We start from the raw sequence: 16,127 nt of genomic DNA, 5'->3' as shown, positions 1-16,127 counted from the left end.
AACTTCAGTACTTGAACTTAGTGTAGTATAAAAAGGTGCAAATTACAGAAGCAACTTCAGTACTTGAACTAAGTGTATTATAAAAAGGTGCAAATTACAGAGTTAAATGAGGTAAACTTTCAGATTACTTTTTGCTAGATTATCTTTCGTTTTTCATCACTGAAAAAAAAAATCTTGCCCTCTGCACTGTGACTGTTATTCAAAGTTATTAAATACTTTATTTTGCTGATAAAATCCAGTATATTATGAGCTGGCATAAACTGTTAAGTTAGCTCGTTAAAGATGATATTGGTGAAAGATACAATAAGTAAATATTATGTATAAAAAGCAGAGTTTACACAGCAGAAGATGCAAGCAAACCAAACCACCAAAACTACTAGGCCACTTTATACCAGACGTATTTAGTCTCTACTTGCTGTCACTGAAATTTACTGTGGCTGTTGTAACAGATAAAATAATTTTTGTCTTTAAATTAAGTAAAACAAGCTTTCTGAATTTTAAAGACTTGCCAGTGTGAGTTACAGTGCCTGAAGCAGTTTATTCACAAGCATGCATGAAAATTTTATTCAATGTTCATCCTGTATAAATGGCTTTTATAGTCTTAAAACATAACAATACATCACAATATTAAATACTGGACACAAACACAAGTAAACAAAACTTGAAACGAAAGTTAATCAAAATAAAAAAAATCTTAAAAAATTCTATTTTATTTTTATTTTTTTCCGAGATGCACACTTTCAAGCTTTTTATTTTTATTTTTATTCCCTCCTCCCCCTGCTCATTTTTCAAAAATCTCCCGTAAAACGAAAGATAAAAAAACTCTGGCCTAACTGCCAACTTCCCCACATGAATTATCAGAGGTGGAGGACGAAATGATTTCAGACACAACGTCTTTTATCAAATTGTCATTGAGAACATACGCCCCGCCCAGGAATAAAACTCGCGACCCCGTGATCCGTAGACCAACGCTCTCCCTACTGAGCTAAGCGGGCAAGTAACTTTGAACTGAATTACATCATTACCTCACATGATAAAGTTTCACTAATTTCTACACAATTTGTTAACATCAGTTACACATTTTCAAAATTCCTCTATTAAATCAGTTGATCTAATTGGCTGAACTTGATCACATGGTATTCCAAGTCTGAAGCTAATTGTTTTCTGATGTGTTTTGAAATCCCTTAGAAAATGAATATGAGTTATTTTCCAGAGTTAAATGACCAGAATTTTTACTAAGTGCTACATTTCTGCAGTGTCCGTGAACATTCCATGAACATTTTGAAAGATGTCCTGAGTAATTTCCAGAGATGTCCGTGGAAAATATTTGCAATCACTCTGGACATGATATATAACAGGTCACTTTTCCATACTACTTAGTACCTACTGTCCATGGAAGTTTTGCATTGTTCACAGTTTTCCACAGTCACTCTGGAATATGTACAGCTGGGACATTGATTTGATGCAGTCCTTTAAAAATATCAAGAATCATATGAAGACATATTATTTACAAGAGGGCAATAAAGGCCATATATCGCTCACCTGGATAAATGGTTGTTATGAAGATTTGCATTTAAGCTTGACCCTGGGGTCATGATTTGAACAAACTTGGTAGAGATCCACTAGGCAATGCTATACACCAAATATCTATTACAGCTTAGTAAGCTCTAGGCTTCTAGTTTATTTCTAGACATTTTTTGGAAGATTTTCCTATGTACAATCAAGTAACCCCTGGGCCGGGGCCAATTTGATGCCGGGGGTCATGATTTGAACAAATTTTGTAGAGGTACTCTAGGCAATGCTACATGTCAATAAAAAAAAAGAGATAGTTTTTACTTTTCTTGTTCTAAATATCTTGCCATTAACTCTTAAAAGATAAAAAATTATCATGAATACACCATAATTATTATTATATACTTGACATGTGTATACTCTTAATGCATATTGTTTTAAGTTACAAATGTAAATCAAAATACATAATCAAAGTACTGAAAGTACAGTAACTGTAAATTAGTGAAGCAGACTTTTCTGTTTAAATTTTTCACAGAACTTTATATTGTTACTGTAGTCTAGGTTCTTATCCAGTACTGGGGAAATAAGGAAATTACTTTTAACTATACTGCTGCATCGCATGATTTCATATTTCAGAGTCATGACTGTATTATAAAATTTGAAGAAAAGCTGAAACACAAAAATGACACAACTATCTTTTTCTCAGTTCATTTACAAAAAAACAATAACCCATGCAAACTTCAAGGTAGAAATATGAGCCTTCCACTTCAAAGTCATCTTATAAAAGTTATCATTTGATTCATGTTAAAAAGCAATAGCCTTGGAACTTATGCAGAAAAGTTGACCTACATTGTGCATATAAGAGCACTGAAAATATAGACAGTTAAAACAATGAAGCTTTTACTGTCCAGAAGTGCTTGTCAACATGGCATGAAAAAAAAGTCTCAAAATTTGGTGGTAAAATCAAATATTTTAATTTTAGCTTAACCTACCATCTCATAGTTATGCTCAGTAAGTCTATTTTCGGCTATTTTAATGCTTTGTTTTAAGCAGATGCAGTTACAGATTTGAAATAGTCCATTTGAAATTTTACCTTACTAAGGCGTAAGAAAAAAAAAAGTTTGTTTTCGGTATCCCGACTCACCCTAAATTCCTTATTTTTAATTTCACCTCTGCAACAGGCTCATGTCAAGATTTTTGACATAACTATGGAACAACACTTTTCACAAGGTTTAAGAATATGTTTTGAAGAGATACAGGTCCTATTAGTCAGTCAATTCTACACACACATAAGCGTGACAAAATTGTTAAAGTTTGCATACCACCCCAAATATTTTCAAAGTCCATTGAGATATTGCTTTGATATTTTGCATACTTCTTCACCGACATGAACCAAATCTGTAAACAGGAGTAGGCAACTCTATCAAGCATTTTAGCTGAAATATGCCACTTTTCCACTTAGAATATTGATAAATCTATGTGTACCACCCCAAATATTTCATAGTCCATTGAGATATTGCTTTGATATTTTGCATACTTGTTAACCAACATGACGCCAATCTAAATCCATGAGTGGGCAACTCTATCAAGCATTTTATCAAAATGATGGCGCTTTTCGACTTAGAATATTGGTAAGTATTTTATAAAGTCCAGTATCTTTACTACTATCAAATGTATTGACCTGAAACTCAAAATGTTTCTTGACTTTCAACATATCCGCCTGGGAAAGCAATATCCATAAATCTGTTTGTTTTGGAAAGATTTATGCCCCTTTTTTAACTTAAAAATTTGCTTTAAAATGTTTTTGCAATGTTCAATATCATGAATAATATGAAGTTTAAACATTCTGGGTCAAGTTATTCTCAAGTTATTGATCTGAAACGGTTTTCAATGTCAAGGCCCCTTTGACCTTGATCTTTGATTTAGTAGCACAAAAAATAAGAGAAATAAGAGGGTTTATTCACTCTGTAAGCCCTATCACCCTATGAAGTTTTGAGGTTCTAGATCAAATGGTTCTCCAGTTATTGATTGAAAATAAAGTGTGACAAACGCATAGCCCCTGTGACCTTTGACAGAGTGACCTCAATATAGTAGGGGTCACCTACTCAGTAAGTCCTATTACCCTATGAACTTTAAGGTTCTAGGTCAAATGGTTCTCAAGTTACCGATCTGAAATAGATTTCCATGTTCTGTCCCCTGTGACCTTGACCTTTAATAACGTGATTTGAAAATCCATAGGAGTCTTCTACTCTGCACATTCAATTATCCTGTGAAGTTTCAACATTGTAGGTTGATCAGTTCTCAAGTTATTGATAAGAAACTGTTTTCCATGTTCAGGCCCCTGACCTGTATCAGAGTGACCCCAAAATCAACAAGAGCTGTCCGTAAGACAGCCAAGCTCGACTTTTCAAAATATTGCCTCAAAAGCAGGAAATTATTACCAAAAATGTTAAATATCAAAAGAGTTTAAAGTCCAAAAGGGGACATTATTTGACCAAAATGCATATCAGAGTTATGGGACTTGATGCTATCAACTAGTTTTATAAGCCCGAAGACACACGTTAAGTTTCAATCCATCCAATATCTGCATTAGTTTTGGAGATGGTAACTTGCATGTAAAACTTTAACCAGGATTTTCTAAGTCCAAAAGGGGGCATAATTTGCCCAAAATACATGTCAGAGTTATGGGTCTTGACCCAGTGAAGTTGGTAATTGATCTAGAAAAAGAAAAAATAAGTTTCAAATCTATATGCCTTTTAGTAATATCTGTATCATAATACTTGCATGCAAAACTTTAAGTCCAAAAGGGGGCATAATTTGGCCAAAATGAATTGATTGGAAATGAAGGGTTACAGATGGATAGGGTAAAAACAGTATGTCTCCCCAGGGAGAGAAAAAACTTACTAAGAAAAAGGAAAAAAAATGATCCCGGTAGGGGTTGAACCAATGCACCCTTGAAAAATTTAAGTCAAGAATAGGTTTATGGTAGGAATTGAATTGAAAAGGAGGTACACTTTTACTGGTCTAATACCTTAAATGTTATGAACCATTCAAAGTCTGCATCACAACAAAACTAATACATCACAGAGCTCGGGATAAGCTTTTGGTGCAATTTGTTATTTACTTGTCACTTTTTGTCTGAACTGGGAACTGGAAATCGGAATTGAGTAGAAATAAAATCATTACTCAGCCTTTTCAGAAGTTACTGGGTATTTGCTAAAACCAATTGGGTATTTCACCAATCTCGTACAAATAATTGAGTATTTTTTGCTTACAGTATACAGTCAAACCTGTCTACAAAGTCCACCCCATGTTTTGTTTTCCATTTTAACATTTACTGTTTGACTGTAAATGTTAAAATGGAAAACAAAACATGTGGTCTTTAGAGCGAGGTGGTCTCTGTTTAGAGGTGGTCTTTAACAAAGGTTTGACTGTACATGGTATATTATCATTAACCAGGATTGACATGGTATATTATCATTAACCAGGACTGACATGGTATCTTATCATTAACCAGGACTGACATGGTATCTTATCATTAACCAGGACTGACATGGTATCTTATCATTAACCAGGACTGACATGGTATATCATCATTAACCAGGACTGACATGGTATATCATCATTAACCAGGACTGACATGGTATATCATCATTAACCAGGACTGACATGGTATATCATCATTAACCAGGACTGACATGGTATATCATCATTAACCAGGACTGACATGGTATATGATCATTAACCAGGACTGACATGGTATATGATCATTAACCAGGACTGACATGGTATATCATCATTAACCAGGACTGACATGGTATATCATCATTAACCAGGACTGACATGGTATATCATCATTAACCAGGACTGACATGGTATATCATCATTAACCAGGACTGACATGGTATATCATCATTAACCAGGACTGACATGGTATATCATCATTAACCAGACTGACATGGTATATCATCATTAACCAGGACTGACATGGTATATCATCATTAACCAGGACTGACATGGTATATCATCATTAACCAGGACTGACATGGTATATCATCATTAACCAGGACTGACATGGTATATCATCATTAACCAGGACTGACATGGTATATTATCATTAACCAGGACTGACTAACTAGGTAAAAGTACTTTATTGGCACCCTTAAAAGTTTAATACAAAAATGTATTTAAAGTTGCAATGAAATGTGATTAATAAAAAACAGTACTGTCTTTTTTAAAATTGTTTTTACATGCCTGTTGTCAGTGTAAACATGTGTATTATAATTCATAGTTACCAAAGATATTATTTTTTTCCAATCATTTAATGTTATCTAAGAAACTTTTGTTCCTTACTTTTGTTTCCTTTTTCATTTTTAATGCAGTTGGAGATCAATAGCACACTCCCGTATGTAAGGATCTGTGACGTCACCAATAAGGTCTGCTATCTAAAAATAGCATAGGACTCAATTTGCGGACAAACAATCAGTGATTCATTGTACAATAGCATAAGTAACCATAGATTTTGCATTATATTGGTTATTTTTGATCAGGTTTCTACCCTACACATTGCAAACACTTTTAATTTCAATAAACTTGCCGAGAAACTATTTTTTATATCCATGTTAGAAATAACATACCGTTTTTTCTTCAATGTATGAAAGGACAATGTTAATAAATGGATGATGTTATTCTGTTCATATTATGACACTTTCAGTTTTAAAAAAGAATATTTAGAAAAAAAAAGCAACTTGAGAAAAAATGTAAATACCAAATGGAAAGCGTTATTATTTAAAACAAAAATTATTTACCGAACAGAAAATATTAAAGTTGTTCTTCTTGGTTTAATCGTCATACATTAAAAGTGTATTTTTGTAAAAAAATATCTTCCGTAAGTGTTTATAAATTTAAAAGATCCACTTGTGAATGTAAAAGGAAATCTTATGATCGTATAAATTAGATTTATTGAAATTTCGAAATATGATGAACAACATGTATATTTTAAAGTAAACTGTCATACACATAATGTGACACATTGTTATTTTCTGCCACATATCTAGTTATTCGTTGAAACAATTAACTCCTCCGTGATATACATATGTTGTGTTTTATTACAAATGACCACTTAGTGTGACATGTAGATATCTGACTTTTGGTAGTAATATTTAAATGTTATATAATAAAACATGCTGCTAATCTATCATGCAACCCCATTATTTTCTACCAAAGCATGCATATATGTATTTTAATAAGGAAATGTTTGACGGACACTGACCACAGCAGACATCCGGGATCATCATCAAGTTTGTGTCTTGTGTTGTGTGAATCAGTTGTTTAAAAATGAAATACATGTATTGTAGTATATGTTATTGTTGTTATGATTTTAATTGTACTGATACATTATTTTAACCACAAGTGCCCCTCGGTGTGTCGCATTCGAAAATATTGTATTTTCATTGTTTTTATTAAGACTATAGACCGTTCTTCTCATGCAAAATTTTAATAGTATCATTGCAGAATATGGGGTAATGTGCATGCAACATGATTTTAAACAGTGCTCTTTTTTCGCTTAGTCGGCCCGTTTTGAATCGCCTTGTTAAAATTATATGTCTGTATATTTGGCATATTCCTTACATTTCCAGTATATTTCTTTAATTAGTTATTTTTCATCTCTGTTATTTATTCTGTAAATTAACACGTGTGACAATTTTATACAGGTGGCATGTTACTTTTTTAATTTCCTTCGAAGTTTACTGAGATAGTTAATGATTCGTTATGTACAGAAAACGCTCCCTTGTCCGCAATGCGCGCATTGCATTATGGTATAACTACTATATGTTCTATTTATAGAACACGGGAGTGTGCTATTCATCTACAATTTCTCGAAACTTCTCCATAAACAGATAACTGTCATTGTTGTACAGCAAAATATCCAAAAAATTTGTTTGTAACAATGTTTCTTCTGTTTTAGTTTCAAGTTTATCGAATAAGCTGGACCTAATTGAAGCATCAGTAACATTTAAAAAACAATAATACAATGAACATTTCTGACAACAACATTATGTTGAAATACACAATAGAATCCACAGAATTAATTGATACCAAATGTTATACAAAAAGCATAGTCAAGAATGTAATATGACTAAAAACCACTCCCTCTGGTGTCCATGTTTCTTGACAAATCAAAATAATTTGAACAATCTTGGTAGAGGGCCACATAAGGACCATTTGTGTGAAATTATTTCAAAATTGGACCTTTGGTTTAGGAGATGTCATTTGAAGATTTTTCTATTTTTAGCTCTGACAGTCCCTATGCACAAACAAGCAAAACCATTTGAACAACTTTGGTCGAGGGTCATCCAAGGAACATTCATGCCAAGTTTCATCAAAATCCATTCAGTGGTTTTGGAGAAAATGTCTTTTAAAACACAACTGTTGACGACAGCTGGGCGTATGGTAACACAATGGCATCGGACACAGCATGATCACAATAGCTCGACATAATCATTTCTTACATGAACTAATGAAAAAACCTAGCGATGATAAAATAACTGGAATATCTTAAATTTAATCATACCTGATTCACCAGTCTGTGTCTTTACTGGTTTACTGCATGACCACTTAAGCGTCCCATTGGAGGCCATTACATATATTTCATAATATTCAAGCTTTCCTGTGATTTTGGGAAAAATGGTCAGTAGGAGACTCATGAACCCTGTCGCAACTTTCTGTAATCACCTGAAAACAAATTTCATATTTAATTCACATGCTTTTCCCATTTAGCTCACTGCAAATCTATTTTGTATCTGAATCTAAATTAAATGAAATATAAATTTTAACAATAAACTGTAATCTAGTTGAACATTTCACAATGTAATTGTAAATTACCGTATTTCTAATAACAGTTTAGAATAACCGATCCCCAGGTCTATCTTAGTAGTTTTATTTAAAGATATTCATTATTTTAGTTTTCAACTTTGTGCATAGTTTAGCAAGGAACTTGAGAATTCACAAGACATCATTTAAAGAAACAAACTTTGCTTCAGTATGTCTACAGTGACATGCTGAGCCAGTTCATTTTATTTCAAAGTAGAAGGTTGTTAGTTTGTTTTATAGGCTGAGAGTCTTTTTCCTACAGCATTTCAGTTTTGTAAGGCTAAATAAAATAATATGTGTGGTTCCAGTTTCCCGACCGACCCTATTTTTTCCTGCCAACCCTAACTTTTTTATTGTTATAAAAAAAAAAATCGGAAAAAAAATGCAGTTGACCCGAGGTTCTGAGTTTTGACCCATGAAAAATGGAGAAAAACTCGTATTTGACCCGCACAGAACATGTCCTGCGCATCGGCTTGACCCGCAGAAATTTTCTTTGAAGCATCTCGAGTTCGGAAGTTCTGCCTCTTGTCAATCAAAATCCCGGTGAATTTCAATATTGTTCATCGCCACAAGTGGAAGTATGGCCGTAGGCGGAGCATTGTATATTAATTAAATACTAACAGAATCTCAATCACGTCCGCGCCGACTGACACATAGTCATCTTGCTGTTTGTATTTAGTACAATAATGTCTGTCATTATTAAATGTGTAAAGTTTATTGATAATTTACTAATCTATTGTTTGTGCATCAAGTTTTTACAACTTTAAGTAAACGGATTACAACTGAGTCTGAAAAATTAGGCAATTTGGATTTCACCTGGAGGCAATAACTAGGAGAAGTGGCTGACTTTACAGTGACTATATAGGATGATCCTTGTGGTCATTGAAAACAAGAGGGCCATGAAGGCCCTGTATCGCTCACCTGACCTATTGACCTAAAGATCATCAAGTTTAACATTCTGACCAAGTTTCATTAAGATATGGTCATAAATGTGGCCTCTAAGGTGTTAACCAGCTTTTCCTTTGATTTGACCCTGTGACCTAGTTTTTGACCCAACATGACCCAGATTCGAACTTGACCTAAAGATCATCAAGTTTAACATTCTGACTCAGTTTCATGAAGATACAGTCATAAATGTGGCCTCTTGAGTGTTAACAAGCTTTTCCTTTGCTTTGACCTAGTGACCTAGTTTTTGACCCTACATGAATCAGATTTAAAATTGACCTAAAGATTATCAAGATTAACACTCTGACCAAGTTTCATTAAGATATGGTCATAAATGTGGCCTCTACAGTGTTAACAAGTTTTTCCTTTGATTTGACCGGGTGACCTAGTTTTTGACCCTACATGACCCAGATTCAAACTGGACCTTTAAATCATTAATACTAATATTCTGACCAAGTTTCATGACAATATAGTCATAAATGCGGCCTCTACAGTGTTAACAAGCTTTTCCTTTGATTTGACCTGGTGGCCTAGTTTTTCACCCCAGATAACCCAATATCGAATTCGTCCAAGATTTTATTAATGGTAACATTCTGACGTAGTTTCATTAAGATTGAGCCAAAAATGTGACCTCTAGAGTGTTAACAAGCTTTTCCTTTGATTTGACCTGGTGACCTAGTTTTTGACCCCAGATGAGCCAATATCAAATTCGTCCAAGATTTTATTGAGGGTAACATTCTGACCAAGTTTCATTAAGATTGGGCCAAAATTGTGATCTCTGGAGTGTGAACAAGCTTTTCCTTTGATTTGACCTGGTGACTTAGTTTTACACCCCAGATGACCCAATAGCAAACTCGTCCAAGATTTTATCGAGGGTAACATTTTGACTAAGTTTCATTAAGACTGGGCCAAAAATGTGACCTCTAGAGTGTTAACAGTCAAACTGTTGCGACGGACGGACAGACGACGACGGCAGGGCGATCACTAAAGCTCACCTTTGAGCACTTCATGCTCAGGTGAGCTAAAAACAAGAGCTGTCAGTTGACAGCACACTTGACTATTCTCAGTGCTTGATAGTATAATATAAGCTATGAGTAAAACTTTAACATTACAATAAGCATATTTAAAAGGGCCATAATTCAGTCAAAATGCTTGATAGAGTTGTCTGCTCCTGTTTACAGACTGCGGTCATGATGGTAAACAAGTATGCAAAATATGAAAGCAATATCTCAATGGACTTTGAAAATATTTGGGGTGGTACACAACTTAAACATTTGTGACACTCACTCAACCTTTGCCAACTGATCAAAAATAATGCCAGATTTTGTGGCGAGCGACAGCGCAACCCCTGCCTACAACGTACGTTGTACTGTTATATGTCTTGCTGACTTAATACTGAACAACAAATTGCATAATTAAAATCGTTATTTTGTGTGCTTGATACGATCGTATGAACCGATCGGCCATTACGATCTATAACAAATCATTTTGGCCCAATAAAAATGCTTCAGATAAGCAGAAAACATAAGTATTGAATAGAAATGAAATTGAAAACATGTATTTAATCAAGAATTTAACGCTTTCCTTCATTTTTCCATGTTTGTCACCCGTTTTTGCGATTGTGATGTTTGGATATTTCTGTTATTTTTTTACGAGATTTTCTAGTGCAATCTAAGTTAACAGTCAATAAAACGTCTGCATTTAAGAAACATATGACAACTGTTGCAAAAGCAGCTCATATTTTGAAGCATTTTTCAAAAATAAAAGCATGCAAAGGCACCAAATCCCACCTACTTGTAGACAATGTGCAAAATAGGATATAAACTTAAACTGTATCCTCTAGCTGAAAGATATTAAATATCTAAACACAGAAATAAAGTAACTCTTCAAGAAAATTTTATGCTATAAAACTTTACCATGATGATAACATAATTGCAACTATAAATTGGATTTATAGTTTACTACTGGATGTAACATCATGATTGAAACTTTTGATCCTGTGTGTATTTTCTTAAATATACGAGGGGTTCAATAAATACCCGGAAAAGTGCTCTCAATTCTTCATGTATCATCAAAAATAGATAAAAAATGCTACAAAATGTAGACTAGGGAATACTGAGTTGATATGTCAAAATTAAATTGTCTTTGGATAAATAATAGGTAAATGCGAGTCCCCATGGCAACGTCATGTGACGTCATCCGGCCCAATTTTGTCTCTTTTTCTATTGTACATGCGCTAAAACATTACTTGCCACTTACCTATTTTTCAAGCTACCTTTTCTTAAATTGGGTGAATATTGATATGAAAAGTAAGCATTACGCCAATAACGTCAAATTATAAATGTGACATCATTAAAATATTTGGCAGGCAAATTGAATTGGTCGTCGCTTGAAAATCAGTGTTGAACGGAGATGTGAGATAACATTTTGTGTTTTGAATCGAAAATCAAGGAAAGAGACAAATGCTATGCTGAAAAAGGTTTAAGGGACAATACCCAGAAGAAAACAAAATTTTATTAGTGGGACGTGACGTTTAAAAGTGGTCAGGAGAATATTGCTGACGACTTGTGTTACAGACATGAAAAATAACGTTCAGTCACATTTAATAAATTAAAGAGCTCCTTGATAGGACATCAGTTCAGTGTCCAGTTTCTTCAGTACGACAGGAACATCATAATTATGAACAGTATTTACTTATTCTTAGGAAGGTGTAAAATGCATTTAATGGTAATAAAAATTGAATCAATGGCAATCACGAGTAGTATTGATTGATTGAGTGTGATATGAAAGCATCATAATGACGTTGGGCCGCTTTTGAGGTGATGGCGTTGCCTAGGAGACGACAAATAAATATTGTGCATGTTCTGTAATCTGTAATTTAGGTATTTGAATTCAATATGTTCATATCCGTCACATTTTCAAATTTTAGCAAATTAAGACTAGAAATAAAGAAATGAGGGCACTTTTCCGGGTATTTATTGAACACCCCTCGTATATACAGTTTGAACTGTTCATTGCAAAATTACAGATTACATCAGATGAATTCCTGTGCCTGAAAATTATCAGAGTGACCTTTTTTTCTGGCCTGTGATTTGGACTTAGTACATGTAATATTCAGAATGCATAAATAAACTAAATATACAATATATCTTATATATACAACTTTGACTTGTGTTACGGGTACTTTTCTAACCTGAATCCCCAGGTCCTGTGATGGTTAATATGTTTCACATGCCAAACGTTCACTTTGCAAGCTATGTTACTGTGAACATAAAATTAAAAGAACGAAAGAAATATACAGATCAGGAGAAGAAAGCAATATTGTAGCAAGTAAATTTCATGAAAAGTAGGTTAACATGCAGCAGAGAGTGATAAATAACCAAAGGGTACATAAAAAGCACCAGTATGTACTGACACACCATTGTTTCAATACTAAAAAAAAAAATTAAAAAAATATCCCTACCTACCTACCCTATTTCTTTTGGCCACGTAACAGGAACCACACATATTTTTTTTTGGCCTAAGGGCATTCTGTATCAAGTATAACCTTTAAGCTGCGAATAACTGCATACTTCACAACATAAAACAGAGGTGGAAAACGAATGATTTCATATATAATGTCTTTAATGAAATGGAGAACATAAGCTGACAGCCCTGCGATCCCCATTCTCTCTACTGAGCAAAGCGGGCTGACAGCTTTTGAGCCAGTTCATGTTATTTCAACCATAGGGAGACCATCTCTAACATAGCTATCAATTTTAACATACCATCCAACTTATTCTGATAGTGCTGGAGTAGGCAACTTCTCCTCGCAACACCTGAATGTCTAGTAATCTTCTATCTCAGCTACTGGGAGGGTAATTGTTGGTATCGCATTATGACCTTTCTCTGCAATAATATCGTCATTGTAAAATACTCATGCATAGGTTTGTGTACTGAAAAAACTTTGACCTTGTTATTGACCTTGTGACCTACTTTCACATTTTTTAAAGTACAGGCTTCAAATTTGGACCACTTGCATAGTTTTATGTTCCGAAATAAAATTTGACCTTGATTTTGACCTAGTGACCTACTTTCACATTTCTCAAGCTACAGCCTTCAAATTTGAACCACATGCATATTTTTGTGTTCTGAATTGAAATTTGACATTGATTTTTTTACCTATTACCTTCTTTCACATTTCTCAAGCTACAGCCTCCAAATTTGAATCACATGCATAGTTCTGTCTACCGAAATGAACTTCGAACTTGAAATTGATCTAGTGACCTACTTTCACATTTCTCCAGCCACAGCTTTCAAATTTGGACACATACACATTGTTTTGGTCCAAAATGAAATTTGATCTTGATTTCGACCTTGAGCTAGTCTTGAAATTTGGAACATTCAAAAATGGCTCAGTGGATGGCGCCAAGATCACTCTGTAATCTCTTGTCAGGTTAATATGTTAAAGGTCAAGGTCAGATTAAACCAGAATGGTAGAACCTTTGTTTACAATGAGCATATAATTTCTGTTCCTTGTGCAATTACTGAATGCATCAAGGGCGGCATTTTGTGTTCGATGAGCTCTTGTTGCTTGTAGTTTTGTGGTTAAAATTCATTGCTTGTATATTTTGGTTAAAATTCACCGTTTGTATATTTTTTGTCGCAATTCATTGCTTAAACTATTTGGTAGATATCCATTGCTTGTAGTTTTGGGGTTAAAATTTATTGCTTGTTTATTTTGGTTAAAAATTCATGAATAGCGAATATGTATTTGTTAAAGCGGGATGAGTTGGCCTATTCTAGAAATAAATAAAAATAATAAATAAAAAAATCTTTTAATTGATTTTTTCTCATGTATTCTAATCAAACTTGATTTGTAGCATCTTTATTAGGCCCGCAGCCAACTTTGTTCAGCTGGGACATTTGACCCCTTTTAGGGGCTGCTAGAGCTAAAACTAGAAATGCCTTTATAAAGCGTTTCATGAACAGCTTGGTGGATCTTTGTCATACTTGGTCTGGAGCATCATTATAAGGTCCTCTTCCAAATTTATTTATATAGGAACTTGGGCCCTATTAGGGACCACTATAGCTAAAAGTAGATATGCCTTTCTTCGCATTAACCAATAAAAAGGAATGGAATTTTTATCAAACTCGATGTGTAACAATATCGTAAGGTCTCCTGCTATTTTGTTACAAATGGGGATAGGGACCAATTTAGCTAAAAATATAAACACGTTTAATGACCTCTTCTCATGAACCGCTTCATGAATCTTCATCAAACTACTGCTGTAATTGTTCGTCTAAGGATAAACGAAACAAAATTGCAACCCTACGAAACCTTTGCGAAAAATTAAAAGAGAACCATTTAAATTGTTAAAGTGCGGTGTTTAGTTTTGCAATTTGAAAAATGTTAGATGAAAGATGAATGTTAGATGAAAAATTCATAAACTTCTTTCCTTAATACAATTCGCCGACCATCATTTTTAAAGATATTTCTTGTTTTTTCTATCTTCTTTTTCTGTTTTATATCAATGAAATTTTAATCAATATAATTTACAATTCATTTCATTTCCGGCTCGACCGCTGTATCTGTTTCAGAATCGCCAGCTGTGTCTGTTTCAGAATTTCCATCTTCATACGCTGTGTCTGTGTCAGATTCACTGCCAGAGCTCATAGAAATCACCAATCGTTCCATTTCAATATCTCTGGCAACATGTCGCTTCCACCCTTTTCACATGTTCGCAGCATGACTTCCAGTCGTTGGGTGTTATCTGTTGGAAAACTTCCTCAACAAGAGAAGAGACTTCTTTCAAATTAAACTTGAAATTTCGAACTGCAACCTGTCGTTTCACGTTAGCCCAGATCAACACAATAACGGTTAGATCTGCGTGATACGTTATAAAAAAAAAGTTTTAAAAAAGTTTACTTTAACCAAGTATCGAACTCCGGATCTCGGGTGTCATACCAAGCGGCCTAACTCACTGCGCTAATACAGTACTTCGTTCATCTAGTACTAATCCGTATCGTCTATGCGTGATTTACCTTAACTGGTAAATAATACGGTCGACTGCTTTTGTTTACAAATATCAAATTATCGTTCGATTACTGTACTTCAGCTATAGCGCTATTGGTTACGACGACGGGAGACTGTCTTTATTGCCGCGGCGGTCCGGGATTCGATTTCGGGTGCGGAAGGTCTGTGGTTTGATCCCCGGCCACGAGACGTGAAAAAAGGCGTGAAAAATGGTACTGGTAGCTCCCTTGCTTGGCACTCGGCATTGAAAGGGTAGTACCAGGAGGTAAAATAAGCACAGATCTATACGTATCTGTTACTGGATTCCTTTTTTGTCGCGCAAGAACTTTTTAGCTCGTGTTGTATGTTGGAGTATATGCAACGTAAAATTTTTGTGTACCGAAACATATTTATTAACATCAATACATATGTCATCCTTACAAAGCAATTAAGGAAAGATAAGAATGAAAGACAAGTCATATAGAAGTCTTCTCCATCTGCATATAAAACTGCACGGGCATAGCTAACTTAAATGTCTAATGAGACTATATAGTCTTATAACATGTTTTAAATGTTTTATTGTCTTTATAGTTTTATAGTCGGAAAATAGCAATGTTAATGTTACGTTTAAAAAAAAAAACGACTCAAAATAATCTTGAATCTTCTATCTTGTATCTTGTATGACACAAGTGGTTTACGTGCTCTGCAGTTTTTGCTACTGACAATGTGAAAACTTCTTGGCACAGAAGACAAGTTATTTCAGAGTGGCCAATTCGGCACGATTCAGATAACATACTAGCTT

Source organism: Mercenaria mercenaria, chromosome 11, assembly GCF_021730395.1.
Source record: "Mercenaria mercenaria strain notata chromosome 11, MADL_Memer_1, whole genome shotgun sequence".
NCBI lineage: Eukaryota > Metazoa > Mollusca > Bivalvia > Venerida > Veneridae > Mercenaria > Mercenaria mercenaria.
Note: the sequence above shows the minus strand (reverse complement) of the source record.